Consider the following 13,812-nt stretch of genomic DNA (forward strand, 5'->3'; position numbering starts at 1 on the left):
ATGGATTGCTTCTCACCCCACAAAAGGTGACCTCCCAAAGCCTCTTTGACTCTCCTCTCTGTTAAGAGGTTTATGGGTCCTCTGCTCAGCTACTGGCCCGCTGATAACTCTACCTTAACACTACGTCTTGTCTCTTCATTTCTATCAACAAAGAGATATTACAAGAATTTATAAGGTCACTGCTCAAAGATCAGGACTTTAAATGAAATCTCTAGGGCAAGCAAGGAAAGGCACAGCCAGTGGTGGCTGGTGGGGACTCTGCTTTGTGGCTACCACAGCACTTCCCTGCTCAAATGCCAGTTCAGCTTATCCCCACACGCAGGCTACCGGCTCCCCTTGGCAGCAGACACTCAGTCAAGAACTGCACACCAGAGATTATCATATGCTATAAAATTAGGGCAAGTCTAGTGAGTGCAGTTCACAGCTCATGTACCAAATCCAAGAGTCTCAGCCAGCACTAAGCCCAGGCACATTTTCAGGAAGCGAGGAGCAGCAATGCACTGCAGGAACACGCTGGCATGTCAAATGGGAAGCCAAGGAGCAGACTGCAGTAAATTCAATTACATAAATCTTTGCTTTTCACACCAGGAGCCAAGAATTGAGAGGCCAATTTCCCCCCCATTCTTTTGGGTTTTGCACCTTCCAACATGACACCATTTGGAGATTTCTGAAGGAAGTCTGTGATGCAAATCCTGAATGATGCTCAGACAGCAGGAATCAGGAATCATTTTCCTTGCCACTGAAGAGTACACAAGTGCAAAAGCAATCTCTGCTGCCATGCAGGTGAATGCATGTGGGATTTCCCTCATAAAGTCATCAAAGTTCAAGTACATTATGAATTCCACAGTTACAAGAACTGGGAAGATTGGACATAAAGAGAAACATTGATAGGTAAGAACACATTGCCAGCAAGGATGCAGAGCCCCTGTGAAAGGAGATTCGGGATGTGATTAGACACAAATAGAAGCTAATCCCAACAGATACAGTCAGTTATGACTGGAGACAAATGCTAAAATGATCTCAGAAGAAACAAAAACGTATGTGACTAACACGACAGAAGAGCTGCTCAGATGCAGCTGGGAGCAGTGTCCCTATTTGTGGCTGTTTCAGAGTACGCAGTGCAATAAGCAAAGCCAAGAGAGAAGAGTTTTAATCAAGAACTGTGCAGAGACACTACAGGGTTAACCACAGAAGCACAAAAGCAGCAAGGAGCTAAACCCATGGAGAATTATCACAAAAGCTGGAAATGCAGAGGTGCTCAAATTACATTCCTTAAGTAGTTCTGATAAAATAAGAATGATCTACAGCTTTCCAAGAGACCAATAACTGAAAGACAAACGTTAGCAGCTTGTGGTGAACTTGCATTTTTAGTATGTGTTCTCAACTTCTGAATTATGATGCTTTTAAAACATAAAACACAGCTTGGAGTAAAAAGAAAATGGCAGTTGCTGCAGATAACCGATTGCCACAGAAAAATCCACAATTAGGGCAAAACAGAACTTCCAATTGCTATTTTTAATTCTGCACTGACAAAAAAACCTCAAGGCAAACATTATGCAAGACCATCAACCTCTTTGCTCATAACTGGCACCTTAATTTAGCACACTACCACACCAGACAGTTTAAACTGAATTCTTCATGCCAATTCTTCTACTGGCTGCAGCCAGGCACAAACAGCAGCAAAGGAAAGGAAAAAAAATCCCAAAGCAAGCACAATATACTGAATTTTACAATTCCTTGGGCACAGGTAGATACCTGAGCCTGAGTAGCTCTAATGAAACAGTATTTCTTCCAGATTGGTAATACCAAAGATCACCAGATGCTCCCTAGTATCTTCAGAACACTGAAGAGAACTTAAAAGTACACAGTAGCTCTGGACTGGCAGAAAACCTCCAACTCACCTTTTACATTTGAATGCAAGGGTCAAACCCAAAGAGGCTGTAACCTGCTGAAAAGAAGATTAATTTCTGTTTTGAGCAACTATTTTTCTCTTGTCAAAAGTAACTTCTCAGCGTTCCACACAGATTCTCAAAGGCAGTTTAAGTCAGGTGTGACTGTAAGGTTCTAAACTGCCACATATCATACTCAACTGCAGTGTGGTGTCTATCACATACACACAAAGGACCGAGCAAAAAACAAGCAAATCTTGAAGAACATTCATGTCAAACACCCCCTCCAACAGAAGACAGATTAATTTTCTACACTGATAATAGGCAAGACTGATGAATTTCAACCAGTCAGCCTCTTAAATATTGTCTTTCATCCACTCTTATCACAGTGTGGCAAACAATGACATTGAGGAGGAAAAGAAAGACTGATTAAGAGCCTGCTTTCAGAAGCTATCGTCCTGCTGTGTGGAAAGAGCTTTTTCCATGAATCACCAGTTTATCCTCCTCTGCCTCCATTTACTCTTCAGAATTCCCTGATGTGCTTTTATTCATACTCCACCCATCCAGACTGCAATGTCCCAACTTGCATACAAGAATACTGTGGGAGATTGCATCAATACACTCCATAAACTTAAGCTAAATGGCCTCTAGTGCTCTTCCTCATCCACAAATCCGATTATTTTATCACAGAAGTCGAGGTGGATCAGACACAACTTACCTTCAGTAAATCCAAACTGACTGCTACCAGTCACATTCCTTCACATGCCCAGAGAGGTGCACCAAAAGCTCCTGACCCATGATTGCCCTTGGGCCTGAAGTAAGGCTGACCAACCTGTAGGTCCCTGGATTATCCTTTGGGCCTATTTTCAAGTGCAACACTTGCTTTTGTCAAGTGACCAGAGACATCCCAGCACCTCTGTGACTTTTCTAAGATGGCCAAGACTGGCATCTCTATGACACAGGCAGCTCAGCACCTTCAGGTGCAGCTCATCAGGTGCCATGGACACACATAGCTCAAATTCTGTCAAGTAATTCCTCAGCTGTTTTATTTGCTTCTGATTGCTTTCCTCTTGGAGCTCTGCCTCTGAACACAAGAGCCTGGGAGACCTTACCACTGAAGGCTTAGGCATAAAAAGCACTCAATACCTGAAGTAAGACTGTTCCAACCATCACTCATTCAGCAGCCTTTGTTTAGTCTTTTACTGATGATATAGAGCTAGAAGCTACATCATAATTATCAGGGATGTTGTAATAAGCACTGTTCTGACAGAAAGCTGTTTCCCCAATTCAAAGAGAGAAACACAGACTAACACAGCTGAGTCTTCTCTGTCTGTATTCCAGGTTGACAAAGCACAGGTCTCTTTGCAGGATTGAGAACTAACTCGCTGGAAGGTTGCACTGACCCTGTTTCTAAACTGTTTGGCAAAAAAGCCTCCCTCTTCCTGTCAGCCAGGCTGAGTGAGTTCAGCGAAGGGAAGTCGGCTCTGTGAAGGGCAAACATAGGCCCTCCTGAAAATCCCTCAGAAAGTTTCATGGAGAAGCTCCTTCTCAGCTTTGGGAAGCAAATGACAATGGAATAAGGAACTAAGATTTTCACCCAGTTAGATGTCAACTAGCCAGCCTGCTTCAGGTACACATAAGGAAATGACTCCATACTCTCATGGCTTTTTAGATGCAAAATATCAGACGAGAGGGAACGGCAGGAGAAAACTCAAAGCTCCTCTAATGCTCCTCACAAGAAAGGGGAATCAAAGGACACAAAACACTCGCAGCCTAGGTCATTGCTGCAGGCTTCTGGCATGGAGCAGGCGTCTCCTTGTGCCATGCTTGCGCTGCCAAGGTGATGGCAGTGCCTGCTGTGTCTCAAAGCCTGCACGGAAGCGGAACACAGGCAAACAAAAGTATGTTTTATAAGGCTCCAGAAGTCCAAGTCTCCCCTGCCCCCTTCTGGGAACAAAGTGGATTTGAAAACTCCTATATCTATTTCAAATGATAAAATCGGTTACTTGAGCAAACAACTAAAAGAAAACCAGGAAGAGTTTTGCCCTGAGCAGGAGTCTCTTCCCTTCAGCAAAGACATGGCTATTATTAAGCACATCTCCTTCAGCAATAGAGAGAGACTCAGGCTGGATTTTCTTTACCCATACACTGAAGCCACCAGCGAGAAATCCATGCCTGCCTGAAAATGGCCTGACAACTCACTACAGCTTAGTTATGACTAAGCCAACCCATTTCTCAGGTCATGAAGATGCACAATGCAGACTCCTTGTTCTTTACCCCAACAACTCCACTGCTTACTTCTACCCCCTAAAAAAAAGATTAAAAGACATAATAACTAGAGCAAAACTTGCAGGATGTGCATTAACTGCACAGCAACTTCCTCCACAAGCTACAGAAACCACATTCTATTAAGCTGCTGACTGAGACCTGACTTAAGCAAAAATCCCTTTGCAGTGACTTGCCACTCCACATACTTATGTTGAGATCTTAATGCAAAAGACAGACCTCACTGGAGCCAGAGGAGAAAGATTCTCCCACCCGCCTCTTCCTACCACTGCTAACAAGGAAAACAGTGTGCTGTTTGTCTGTGCCCCTTTGCATTTCACAGCATTCACCTCCAGAGTGCAGTCCTGCATACTCTGCTGCTCAGAAAAGTTAAGCAGATATTCACACATTTTTCCTTTGTCTCTGCTTTGCATGTGGGCTACTGAAGAGGAAAACTTAGCAAAGGCCCCACATCCCACTCCCAGCTGTGAAAAGCAGGGAATATCCAAAGGAATGGTGCAGGACTGCTGTTAAGCAGCCATTTAGGATCTGTGAAGAGAAACGCTCCTCATTTTGAAGGGACTGACCCCGCACTAGAGATTCAGGAACTGTATCCAACGAGCACATTGTGAGCAAGGACACGTTTGTGCTCTCCCCTCCTTTTGCAAAGTCTGCTGGTAAAGAGCAGAAACTGGCTCCGGGACTCAGGAAGCAGCACAAATGTTTTGTTTCCTAGGAATTAGGACAACATCTAGATTTAAACCTATCAAGTCTGAGAGTTATGCACCACAGACAGACACAAAGGTCCCATGAAAATCCATAACAAGCTAATCTCACCCTTAAGGCCTTTCCAAACCAGCATTTAATTTGGTTTCTCTTCACTGTAAAGCAGCTTTACGATTCCTACAATTTGCTGTGAGCTGTGACACCGCTCTGATCCATCTCCTCCTCAGATCTATACATTGCCCTTTTCCTGAGCTGTCTGAGAATTAATTATATGGAAATGAACAGTGTTAGATAAAGGGATTCCATGCAATTTGCCGTCTCAAAGGAACACACAACTACAGGACCTTTGCCTTCAGGAATCTGTAGTAGTGCCCATTCAGTACAACACATGCAGTTAGAAAGAGAAGGAGCTCAAGGTCTAAGCAATAAGCAAGCAAACATTAGTACTACATCCACTACTACTTGTGGCTAGAAACAAATATGCTTAGCCATGGCATGGCTACCTCTGCCTCTTGTCACCACCAGCCCACATCAGAGTAGCATCCTGACCTGAGGAAGTTCTGCCCAAACTGCAGGTGATCCACCACCAGCAGCTTTAAACACTAAAGATGAATGCTCTGGCTTTAATATATTGTCTGCACAAGCTCCACCTACCCCTCCCTGTAAAGCAAGGCAGTGAGAGTAAGCTGCACCGCCTCGTGCCATCTGGAATTTCACTGCCCAAGAGGACTTTAATCTCACATACACAGGCAGAGATATTTCCAGGGCACTTCAGCAGTCAGAACTGAGTTTGAGAGTGAACGGAGGAGCACGTCCATTAGCATTTTCTCCTCTGTCTCACTGTGCAGATAAGGCTGAAGAAACATTTTTCTTCAGCTACACTTGTCTTTTTTTTTTCCCTACACAGGGAAGCTGAGAACACTCACATTTGGCAGGCCCCAAATGGCACCATGCAGTTTTACCAGACAGCCCAGCTTTTGTCTGAACACTGTTAAAACATTAAAAGTCGGGAGAAATCCAGCAATTCTTACATCTCCCCACTGAAGTTTAGCAGGTCAGCAAAGTGCTCAGTTGATTTGCTTAAGAGACTCTTTAGATAATAGTGATCTGAAGTCATCCAAATGGAAAGGGAAAAAAAAATAGGAATAGGCTACTGGAATTGGGGCTTCCACTGAATGTTTCAATGATCTCAGTCAAACCATTCAGTCATGGTGTACTTCAGCCATCAGCAAAACAGCATTTCAGACAGGAACAGTGGGAGAGCCAAGTAAACTATCTGTATGGTGTTTTGAAAAGGCATCAGTTTGGTGATCAGTTTCTTTTCCATCACCCCCTTGCACCCTGTGCCAGCTTCACCTTATCTGGTAACTAAATTCTCAGGTCTTCAAGAATGTGTGTCCTAGTCCATCGACAACTGAACTGAGTTTGTTAATGCAGACTCAAATTAGGGCACTTCTTTCCAGTGAATGTGGTGCTGTTTGGCTGAAGGACGTAACTCTTTAGCAACTTTTTCTGCTCAAAAGGCACAAACAAAAAAAGGACAATCTAGGAACGCATCAGTTCCACAGAAAGACTTAAGACCATAAAAGCAAGATTATCCAAACAAATTCACTTCACCCTGGTAAACAAATTCTTGTGCCAAAAGCACAAGGAACAGCTGTTAGCTAGTGGTTTCTAGTTCTGAGACACCGACATTAAACAAAATTTGGAGCTTCTTTAAGCATCTGAAAAGGTCAGAGGCAGAGAAATCCAAGACAGTCAGATGTACAGCACTCCAGAGTCTATCAATGCTCAAGACACAGCTTAATTTATTGTATGAGAAAAAAAGAACTTCAGCCTGCCCTGTGATGCCAAGTGGACACAATTCTGTAACAAATATAGCAATACAGTTTGCAGGGATAGGTAAAATCTTTTACCAGACCAACAGACTGAGGACACTCTCCACTCCTGCTGCAACCCCTTCTATTTTCACTCTGCTGTTAAAAAAAATTAATTCATCTGGAAAACAGATATTCTGGGGCCCTACTTTTCTAGCTAGACCTTCTTTCCTTGGAAAAAAAACACTGATAGCTCCTGTGCTAGTCACAACAACAAGAAAAGCACTTGCATCGCTGTCTACCTTCTGAATACCCCCAGCAAAACAAGCTTGATTTTAAAAGTGCAGTTTTACCACTGTAACTGTATCTACATTAAGGGATTCCACTGGCAGAGCTGCACTAGGCAAGGATGAACACATTGATTAATGCAGCTGTCCCAAGCATTTGTAGCAGAAATGACTTTATAAGCACGTCCACAGGGAGTTAAAGCCACAATCACGTTGCAAGTCCATGTCCCCTCCCTGATATCGGTTTAATTTTCCTAAGCAGATGACCCTTAAGGGTCACAGGCAAGAAAACGTGAGCTAGAACTTCCCAACCTGACACTTCTTCATTGGGTTTTTTTCCACGAGAAAGCATCAAATGAAGGTACATTCTCATATACAAAACATTATCTTGTATGGCCAACACACTAAACAAAGGAAAAAAAACAAACGAAGCAGGGGAAAAAAGCATCAGCCGCAGAGAGGAGAAGGAAAGAGAAAAATCTGACCTCTGTGGTAGGAGAAAAAATCCAACCCAGAGCAGGTGGAGCAAGAAAGTAAACAATGTCATGGAAACAGAGGGATAAAGTGTGTCTTTTTGAGGATGAAGACAAAACAAAGTTTCTATCATAACAAATCTGGTTTAGGCAAAGTACTAAAACTAGTACATCATTTCAGTAAACCCTATGTCATAGTATCTGATGGCTCTTAAAGCTACAGTAGCAGATTTCATTTGAAACTACCTACAACCCTAAGGAGAAGTTCACACAAGGATACTGTCACATCAGGAAAGTCCAGCACGGCAAAACATACGTGATGCATCACTCAGGGTCTGTGGAAGGGATTTTGATCTGGGCCTTTTGTTATCCTGTTACTCTTCTGGGGATCAGCATAATCTGCAAGACTCTCAATCAGTCATACCGAAAATCTTAAAGCTGTTAAAATACCTCAGGGGTTGTTTTGTGGCCTGCAGTATGTTCTGGAAGGTAAAGGGCAAAGAATTAACAGAGATGCCCTCAGCCACTCCAGCTGAACCTGAGGCTGTCTCCTCAGAAGATACAAGAATTGGACAGCCAGACACAGCTTCAAGCTTGGCAGGATGCTGTGTGGTTTGAAGGGCAAAACCCAAAACTTAGCATTTAAAAATGTCCTCAAGATCATTTTACCAGACCAGGAGCCAGCACTGCCATCCTTTGGTGTTACCTTCTAGCAAAACTCAACATACCTTTGGCTTTGCAAAAAGAAATATCCCAGGAAGAAAGAGGCTCCTAGATGCCAAAGTAGCAGCCTTGAACACAATTAACTCTACTGTATTTAAGCTCCTTGCAAAGAAAAGAGATATTTAATGCTCAAAAATCTTCATTACTAACTCTCTGGGGCACTGAGACTTTTGGAATATTCTACTACACCAGCCAATTCTGTTTCGAAGGTCTGAAACAAGAAACTCCTCCTTTGCAAACGAGGTGAAGAATCAGAGAAAACAAAGCCTATATTTAACTTCTTATTCACTGCAGTAGTTGCAAACAAGTTCTTGTAAACACTCTACAGGTCACAGACTTCCAATCTCTTATCTAAATGTTAAGCTGCTGAAGTAGAGCTCAAAGCTCTTTCCAACAAGCTTCCTCGAGTGCCACTTACAACAACTGAGGCCACTGTTTAAATACCAGAGCTGTAAAAACAAAGAAAAAGGAAAATAATTTGTTAAACCTCATCTATCGTCAATTACATGCAGCACCTGCAAATATATATATAGATATATAAAATACTTTTGCCTCAAATGCTAAAAAGCACAGCACACAATAAGACACCCAGAGTGTGGTAAGTTTGCTTTCAGCAACAAGTCTGCCTCAGGTAAATAAAAGCTACATTGATTTTTCACACCTTAAATTCCACTAACAATACTGGAAGACCTTGCTTCATCTTCTACAAAACATGAGTCTGCTAAATTAGATGTACTCTCACAGCTGGGTTATGATACATCATGGGCCATCTACAGCTAGGGAAAGCAAATTTGCTCTCTATTTTCTCCTCCAGTTTAGGACAGTGTGGTGGCAGGTGCCAGAAATGTACCCTTTCAGACTGAAAGACAAACTAACAAGCACTGTGAGTAGAAAATAACAGACAGTTCTCTGAAGATCCTAAGAAAACTGCAAATGACAGCAAAGCTCAAACAATAGGCTGCTTTGCATTCACAGAAGAGTCAGTCTGCCAAGTTCACTACAAGACACTGACCTTATCAGAATTTTTCAAAGGTTTTGAATTTTCTGCTGGTTATCCAGACCAAACAGCCCAAGGGCCCACAGCCTTTCCTCAAAAGGAAGATGCTCCAGTCCCCTGATCATCTCGGTGGCCCTGCACTGGACTCTCTCTAGAAGTTCCCTGTCCCTCTTGAGCTGGACACATCTGAGGCCTCCAGATGAGGCCTCACCAGGGCAGAGTAGAGGGGAGTAGAACCTCCCTTAACCTGCTGCACCCCAAGATGCCATTGGCCTTCTTGCCCACAAGGGCTCATTGCTGCTCATGTTTAGTTTGCTGTCAACCAGAGGAGGTATCAAATACGTACAGAAGTGTCAGATGCTACATGACTGATGAACAGACTGCAGGAACGGAAACATCTGTGATCTTACTGAACTAAAGCTAAGAAAAGAGAGAAAAATCAACCCCCAAATTCTCTATTACAGGAAAAAAACACCAGTGTGCAGTGCATGTGAAAGAAGAAAGTGAGAACTCTCCAGTTTCCACATGGTGCAAACCAGTGGTGCTTATTCAGTCTGACTAATGGAGTTAAGACGTTTTCTCTCAGTTCTTGTAAAAATAAAAGACATGTAAAGCATTCCTGATAATGCTTATGGGCTCAGATTTAGCCTACCTTCAAATTTTAATAACTGTCTTCAGGTCAACACTTGTGGAAAGAGCTTTGCAATATTTAAGACCCCAATTACATAAAGAAGATTTGTACCTAACCAAAGAAAATGACAATTGCACTCCATAAGAAAACCCACAATATTTGGTCCAAATAGGAAATAAAGCAAGCCATGCCAGTATTTGCAAAAGTAAGTAAGTTTGTATATGGTCACACTAAATCTAAGCAAAATCTGCATATTCAAGACTAACCTGATGGGGGTTTTATTGTGGGAGGTGTGGTGGTGTTCAATAAACTATCTAAAAATCCCCACAGATGTAGTGTTTCAACACCAACTGAGCTTCAGATTGCTTTAACAATCTTTTGGGGACAGACTTAAAACAAAATTGAAGTTAAAAGGTCTTTTCCCTCATGCCAGATCTGTGGGGTGAGAGAAGTCAACCTGCACAAGGCTGACAGGCATGGCTCCCTCAGAGCTCAGTGTAGCTTCACATGGCAACCACAGCTGGGATAAGTGAAATCCACCTTCCACCAGGCAGCAAGCATTGAGGGCCTTCCACAGCTCCAGAACTGTACCAAACTGCAACCAACAACAATACCCAAATCAACACAGAAGCCCAATTATATCTCATCTTCTGCAGTAGCTCCAGCAATTTCACTGAAGTTATTCTTTGGTTTGACTCAGTCACTGACTAAGACACAGGACTATGCAGCCCCTTAGGCTTCTCTCCCAAATCCTTCCTGCTTTAAATAACTCACTGACATCTGCATTCACTAGTGCACTGATTCTGGTGCTCCAAGCTGCTTATCGCCTATAGTTAGCTGTAATGAGATCATGACTGCCTTCCCCACACGTGCTTAAGCTGCTTACACAGTACTGTCAAAGGACACAGAACAAACAGCCAGCCCTGTCTTCTTGTGCTTTTCTACTGTTTCTGAAATCACTTTTTGATGACTCTTTGATACCAAGAGTGGACAACACTAATGGGAATTAAAGATGACATGATATTTCACATAAACCCACTCTGGCAGTTGAAAAACATGAGGAAAACACAGCTCAGCATAGAACTACAGGGAAAAGGGAGAGAAATGTCACAGCAGAATATATGAGTTATACAATAGTTCACCTTTAGATCAGCACTTAAGTCAGCTGTGACAAAGACATAGGAGCATCCCCTGCAAAGAAGGTACCACACATCTCCCCTCCCTACCCCAGGAAGGCAGTTGTGCAGCTTGGCATCTTTGTTTGTTACCTGTTGCACTTCAAACTACCAAAGGCCATTAGTGCCAGGAGCCTCCTCAGCAGGCATGTGATCTGTGCAACACAACTGCTACTCAAGCACCTTGTCTCGAGTCTGCTGCTGGCAAACAAATGCTTACACCACAGGTACTACGACTGAGTCATAGCCTTGTTGATAAAGAACTGCGGGGAAATGGATACCTTAGACTTTCTTCCTAATTTAGAACAGTACAAAGTAACCCCTCCCTTTCAGCCTGGAAGACTATCAAGGCAGCTGATCATCTTTCAGCAAGCTAACCTCAGAATAGAAAGGAAAAAATACAAACCAGACAATGACAGAGATCCGAAATCATTGTAAGATAATCCAGCTGCAGTTCAGCCACCTAAATGGCCACAATTCCTGAGCCTAAGAGCCAGCCTCCAAATCTTGGAAGCTCAGATCTTATTACAAAGAATTGACCCAAGATTTGATTAAAAGTTAACAATTGTAAAACAGCACTGAGCTCTTCCCTCCGTTCCAGTGCACTTACCTGGGTGTTCCTGTGGCACCCTCCACAGAGATCCCTACGAATCATATCTACATGTACTGACTTGAAGGGTAAAATTACACAGTGAGAAGTAAAAAGCAAGCATTCTTTCTCTTTGCATGGTATTTAAGGTGGCCGCACATGTATTCTGGGCAAAACAGAGAGTAGTTACCTTAGAGACGTCAGCCAAGCTCTCTCTGTTGAGCAGTCACTGGAACGTGGAGCCAGCCTCTCACAGTCAAGAGGGAAGATGCCAGAAGCAAGTCAGCCTGCAAGATGTTGTATGGAAACGAGTTAGCAAGTACTAAACGAGCTTTTATTTCAATCTTTATTTGCTTATCAATTCAGCATCTGAGAACATGTTTGCCCTCAGGTCTGGGACCAGAATTCACTGCCAGCTCACTTCAGGACGCAAATGCTCTCACTCATTCCTCTGCACTCTGACAGATGCCAAAGGTACCTCCAGGATGAGAGGATCACTGCCCCTCAACTGGATGGGATGCCTCCTCCATCCCTCATCTGAAGATTACCAACCAGCAGTGGAACACAACAGGATGTGTGCCTGTTCTTCATCTAGCCTGGTTCACAAGACACCGATTGCTACTAACAAAGAAAGGTTGGAGCGTGGTATATCAAACTGCAGCAGCTGAACAGGGGCTGCTGAAGGCCCTGACACGAGGGAGGTAGCGTTTGGCAAAGCAGCAGGACAGCTGGTGGAGGAGATAACCTTTCTAACTACAAAAGCTAAATCACAGACAGCTTATCTATCAGAGCCCTCAGACACGTGCAGTGACATCTTACCAGGACAGGCACGTTACAGCACATAACCTTTTTTACTGCTTTCATCAGATTTGGTTGACACAGATCATCAACTAATGTAATTATAGCAGCTTATTTTTGAACAGAAACAATTGCACCGATGTTAACTACCATGGATAACATTATACAGCTAGAGAGGCACCCTGCAATAGCAAAGCTTATTCCTTTACTCACAGAGAAAGGGATAAAATCGCTTGTTGTGAATGAAACTGTCCACATACTGACCAGGGGTATGCCAAACAAAAGGAAGCTTGTCTTCTACACACCATTAATGCCACTCAAAAAGCACACAGGCAAGCCTACAGCAACAAGTGAAGGCAAATGACTCGCACCTTTGTACTATCTGCAGAGTGGTGCACCGATGGGGACCATATAGGAGGCACAGGCATGCCAACATGCCAATTAAGAGAACTGCATCTATTAAGAAAGTCCATCTACCCGAACAGCACTCTGGGAAAGCCAAAAATAACAGCTGCTGCCACATCAGAACAGCACAAGCACTGCGTACAAGCAACGCCTGCAAAACTGAAGCGAAGCGGCCGTGCACAAACACTTCCTCTTCCTCCCCCACCAGCCCCAGGACAGCAGCAACAAACCTGAGATGAAACACGTGCCAGCATCCTGCTCTGCATTCCTGTCACATCAGGAATATAACAGAGGGAGGCTGCTAGCTGCTCCTCTATATATCTGAAGGGTTCCTTTAGTTTATAGCAAGTAATGCAAGCATTTGACATGATTCTTTCACTCCTTTCTTCTAGCTCTCCCACTGCAGAGCTCACTAGGGACTCCTTAAATTTACTAGGCTTGTTTTTGATACATTCCTTCTCAAAGACTGAGAAGTCAGACATTAAAGCAGTTGTTTCTAGGCAAGTCACACTATATAAACAAGGAAGTGCAGAGCCAGGGCTCTGCTGAGCTGCCACACGCACTCTGCAAGTTGGGTTCAACTCTTTAACCCCATGCAGCACCAAGGCTGGCCCTGGGACACTGTCAAACACAAGAGTAAACAAACCAGGCTACAGTTTTCTGTCTATACAAAGTTCAGACACTACAAACCTCAGCATCAACCCTCAACTGTGATGCATGTGTCTCAAACACACTAACAGTTCATTTCCAACGGGCAGACTGGGGAGATCAGACAGTAGCGAGGGAAGTGCTTGAGTTACAATGCAGTGCCCCGAGAGTGGCTTGAACAAGGCCTGTCAGGTCTGCTGTGGCTTCAGTATCTGCATTTTGACCACAGAAAGAAGAAACATACATCCTCTGGACCATAGGCTGTGAATATTCAACTTCAAACTTACCACCCACATTTCTCATTGCAATGGAAATCATCAGCCAGTGCACCCCACACCCCAGTGTGCCAGTCAGAGCTCACCAGACTCATGGCAGGCCTTGGACACAGA

The 13,812-nt window shown here is 43.5% G+C and overlaps 1 protein-coding gene across 2 annotated transcripts in view; it reads right to left on the reverse strand.

Moving 5' to 3' along the window:
- The window catches only part of IP6K1 (inositol hexakisphosphate kinase 1), a 37,925-nt gene that overhangs the window by 20,518 nt on the left and 3,595 nt on the right, over positions 1-13,812 (reverse strand). For both annotated transcript variants that reach the window (XM_062008512.1, XM_062008511.1), the window contains exon 3: positions 11,763-11,859. The gene's annotated coding sequence lies outside the window, so the exon portion shown is untranslated. The remainder of the gene's footprint in view (positions 1-11,762; positions 11,860-13,812) is intronic.

The sequence above is a fragment of the Colius striatus genome, chromosome 15 (assembly GCF_028858725.1).
Source record: "Colius striatus isolate bColStr4 chromosome 15, bColStr4.1.hap1, whole genome shotgun sequence".
NCBI classification, from domain to species: Eukaryota; Metazoa; Chordata; class Aves; order Coliiformes; family Coliidae; genus Colius; species Colius striatus.